This window comes from Crocuta crocuta, unplaced genomic scaffold (assembly GCF_008692635.1).
Source record: "Crocuta crocuta isolate KB4526 unplaced genomic scaffold, BGI_CrCroc_1.0 scaffold457, whole genome shotgun sequence".
Lineage (NCBI taxonomy): Eukaryota > Metazoa > Chordata > Mammalia > Carnivora > Hyaenidae > Crocuta > Crocuta crocuta.
Window position 1 is genome coordinate 2,752,929 of NW_027531318.1, and position 5,219 is coordinate 2,758,147.

Sequence of the window (5,219 nt, forward strand, 5' to 3'; positions counted from 1 at the left end):
ACAAAGGCCCAGTATTTACCAGAAAAAAATGTGGATGACAGAATTATTCGGAAGTCAGTGTGTTATATATATATACATATATATGTATGTATGTATGCATACATATATATGTATATATATATAACTACTCTGTTATTTCTATTATTTTATTCACAATTGGGTATTGATAGTAGAAATTATAATGAACTCAGTATTGTGATTGGGCAAAAGAGTCTGTTCTATTATATCCTGAATGGTCTGAGACTGGTATAAATTCCCATCATCAGTTTTAAGAAAACCTGTCTTGGAGGAGATTAAAGTTGGGGAAAGCAACAGATGGCGAAGGGGCATTTAAAGAACATGCATGTCTTCACTCATTCTAGGAAGTACCTGGTAAATCCAAGTGTATTTTCTTTGTTTTTATTCAAAAGGGCAACTTCTCTTATCTTTTCTGTGATTTGAGTATTTTTTGACCCAAGAGAAGGTAAGAGATGACATGTGGAGTTTTAGCAGCCAAGATAAACAATCTTCCATGAAACCAAAATATTTTATGGCACAGGCAAACCTCCTCAGCTTACTGGGAGGTTTGCTAAGAGACAGTGGGAATGGAGAGTTCAATCAACCAGGGATTTCTGACTCGAGATTTGGCCAGTATTTCTTTTGTATTAAACAACTGCCATTCAAAGGTTTTCAGCCAACTATAGCATTTTTACCTAAGTTATTCCATTATTTAACCTTATTCACATGCTGGATGATTAACTGCATATTTTCCCCAGCTTGGTCTTTTAGTAAATTGTTTCTTGGTAAAAAGGAAGTTGCCAAGTAATTATTCTTTTGCACATGTCACCTCAAGGCCCTTCACTTTTACTTTGTGGTGGTATTGTGCCTTTGTTATTTCCTTACTTTTTTTCTCTGCCCTTTCACTCCAGTGATGAAAGCTTCTGCATAAAACCAGAGGTTTCAGTGCATGTCATTCTTGGTAAGGGCACTTACATCTCTGTATTATATACATAAATAAATATGCTGAAGAATCCTAAGCCAAGGGGAACATTCAGCAGAGCAGAGATCTCACTTGCAGTCAGAATTCCAGTTCTCTCTGCAAAATTATTAGATGGCTATTTAGAGAGAAAGATGGAAAGAAACAGGAGTGGAAATTGAAGATTTCTTTAGGAATTTGAGTCCTTGTATCCAGAGGTCTATGGAGGAATTGCCAGTAATTCATATTCCAGGCAAAGAAAGGATTTTGGCTTGTCCCACTGAACAACTACAAGTTAAGAAGGGGAGAGGTCATCCTTCCTTCTCCTCACTTGTGCAATCCAAGACAGACATGAGGCCCATTAGACCTTGCTCCCACACTTTTTCTAACAGCCTCAGGTCATAGAACACTCTGGGTTCACACCCCTACAGAGTTACTATACCAATTTTTCCTTCACTGCTTGCTTACGGAATTATTGGAAATGTTTTGAAAAGCAATAGTTTGTTCTTACTTCTTTTATTATTTCACCCACACACAGAGCCTTTTCTCTGAGGAGCTCAGGTGCACATGCCACAATTAAAAGGACTTCATCTGAAGTTCAATTATGACCTTGCTGGGTCAGTGATCTGTGAGCTGAATTATCAAGACCTGCTGATGACCTGAACAAGGGGAAAGCCAACCAGAGCACTTAGAAACAGTAAGAAGTAAAAGGAAATGTGAAAATACCAAGATAGGTATGTGAGAGAAGGGACTTGCAAGGGGCCAGTGGGTCACTGGGAGGTCAAAATGTCATCAGGGGGCCTATTGAAATGTTACTGTAGGAGAGGAGCCCAGAAAGTTTGGGGAAAGCCACTAAAGAGACACAATTTAGTTGAGAGGGAGCAGAAAGAATTTTCTGTTGCTGAGCTATTAAAAGCCAGGCTGAGATACACAAAACATGCCCATGTTTTTACTTTTCACCTATAGTGCTTCCTTCTTTTAATTTGTTTATATTCACAGTGACCAGAGGAAGTAAGCAATGCTTATTATGATAGCCATGTTAGCTAATAATATTATCATGCATTGATAAAGATGATAGTAAAATATTTAACATTATTTAATGTTATGGTACACTGAATACACTTGGTTGCTTGTTTCCACCCCCCCCCCAAGTGTTCCAAAGCTGACCATAAATAATTTTAAAAGGTTTAAGACCAAAGGACAAAACAGACTGAGAGAGGTCAAAGAGTGGACTAGAAGTTTCAATGAAATTCCAGAAGATGGGAAGCAGCAGAGAGGGACTTGGAAAGAGACATCAGAGAAGAGTGACAATGAGGAGTCTTTTTATTATTTCATAGAATCTGGAACAGGCTCTAGAGTTGGCAGGAAAGGTATTTCAGCAGGCTTGGAAATTCTGTTTCTGAAGTAGTTAGAACTCTGTCTCCCCTTTCTCATACCTACCTGGGTAACTATTCCTGGCAACCTGAGCAAGAGGCAAGGACAGTCTCTGTAGACAGACTCAAGCAGAGAGGCCACCTGGGTGGCTCAGTCAGTTAAGAGTCTGACTCTGGACTTTGGCTCAGGTCATGATCTCACAGGTTTGTGAATTTGAGCCCTGTGTCAGGCTCTGCACTATTAGTGCTTTGGATCCTCTCTCTCATTCTCTCTCTGCCCCTCCTCCACATACACACTCTCCCTCAGACTAAATAAACTTAAGAAAAGAAAAAACTTTTAAAAGAAACTGGAGAGAGAACCTGAATTCTTGCTTGCCAAGGCAGCTAAAAGTGCAGTATGTTGCGGTAGTGCTGACTGGGCATTTGGTGAGTATGTCTTCCTGAGAGATGCATCTCCCTCCCCCAGCTCCCTTCCCAGAAGGGGTCACCAGCACCCTTGTAGTAACTGGACATTGGAAGATTTCTTTTAGGAGAAAGCAGCTCAAGAAAACAAGGTTATGTTGATATTGATATTTGGTACCATCCAGTGGAAATACTGGTCCCTGTTAGGTGCTTGACTAGAAAGCTTATGAACCCCACTGAGGCACACTGAGCTTATAATTAGCTTTCTAGCTCTTCTCCCTTAAATATGAGTGACAGCTAAGCATCACCAGTTCTTTAGGAGAGACTCCAACATGAAAGGTAAAACCCAAAGAAATCCAAAACCAGAAGAAAGAAAAGAAAAAAAGGAAAAGTTTCAAAAACAAATAAGAAAAAGAAAAGGAAACTCAAACTAAAACAAAACTAAACAGAGGGCTCAATAACTATGATCTTCAGAGAAAGAAGGCCCTGCATTAGTGTTATTTTTTAATTGTTATGTTTTATATTTTATTGTTTTTTTAAGTAAGCTTTATGCCTGGCACAGAGCTCAGTGTGGGGCTTGACCTCATGATGCTGAGATCAAGACCTGAGCTGAGATCAAGAGTTGAACGCTTAACTGACTGAGCCACCCAGGTGCCCCAGAAGGCACTGAGTTTATGAAACAAGAACAGTATGCAACAGGAAATCTCAAAAGAGCTGTTGGAAATTAAATATAACAAAATTAAAGTAAGATATTTCATACAAAGGCAAAAACTAAGTTTGAAAATTATTCAAAAAGCACAAAAATTATTCCCATAAAAGGAGAAGATAAGAAAAGTAGAGGCTCAATCCAGTAAATAAAACATAGAATTAGTAGGAGCTCTAATTAGTAAGAATTAGTAAGAAAAAGAATAAAGGAGAAAATTACCAAAGATATAATTCAAGAAGAATTTTCAAAGCTGAAGGACATGAGTTTCTACACTGAGGTCCCAAAGTAATAAATTACAAACACAAACAAACAAAACACCCAAGACTCAGTATTATGAATTTCAGAGCAAGAGGAATACAGAGAAAACCCCAGAAGTTTCTACAGATTAAAAACCAAACCAAACCAAATGGTGCCATGGACACATATACGCAAACGGACACACATAAAAGCACGAGCACACAGACACGTTTTATAATTGAATCATACTAATTATAACAATGGAAACTGGAAAAAACTATAACAATCTCTTTAAAATTCTGAGGGAATATTTTCCAACCTGGAATTCTTTATCAAGTCAAATTAGATAGAAGTGAGGATGTTTAAAGACATATTAACGTCTTAAAACATATATCCTTTCTACGAAAGTTATTGAAGGATTGTTCTAGTAATACAGAGGAATAAATCAAGAAAAAAGAGATCAGGAAATTGCATCTGGTACAGAAAAGAGAAAAAATAGGTTGCCAGGAGGATGAAGAGAAGGCACAAAACTGTAGTTGTGCATAAAGTAAAACTAAAACAGATTAGTGTGAAAGACAGAGGGCTTCAGTAGAGATGACTCAAAAATATATTAGTATTCTTGACATACGTGGCCATATTAGGAAGCCTCCCTCCATTCCTGTCAAAGAACAATTTAGTGATAAGGCATAGAAAACAAGTCCAGCCAACCAACTCAACTGAGGCAATTATTAAACATACATATATATATATATACACACACACATATTAAACATATACACACACACACATATGTATATGGAAATGTCATAGTTCACTCTATGGTTCAGCTGGGAATAATATTGCATGTAGACAGAAGTTGTTGTATAACATTAGAGCCTGGTGGGGAATAAAAAGGTAGAGATCGTGTGTGTGTGTGTGTATGTGTGTGTGTGTGTGTGCGTGTGCACGCGCACACGCTAGTATAACAGAGTTAAATCCTCACCTATTTTCATAAGGAATTGACACATCAGGTCTGAATTTAATCATAGTATTCGGGAAAATGGAAGCAAGTATCAAAAGAATCAAATAAACGCTGAAAGCTATTGGCACTCAGAGCAGGACTCAGAGGGTGGAAAGAGGAGAAGAGGAGTCCCGTTATTTATAATCAACTCTGATACAACTCTGTATCAAAGTTGTGCACTTTTTATATTATGCACAAATAAGATCTCATCAAAACAGACCATCCAACACTATACCATGCATGAGGAAAAACTTTACATGAATTCTTACGTTTAATGCTCACATAATTACTCCATGAGATAGACCTTATTTCCCTCATTGAACATTAATAAGGCAGATCTTGGAAAACTTCAGTCAGAAAGAGGTTTGGAAACCTGTTCAAGGTCACATGCTAAGTGGATGTCATAGATGGGCTATGATCTCAGACATCTGACTCCAGAGCTGTGCTTTTAACCATAACAGCATTCTACTGCTCAGGCTATATCAATGCAATGGTTGGGGAGCTTAAAGTGGCATGCTTTAGCATATCAGTGTTTCATAAAAGCAC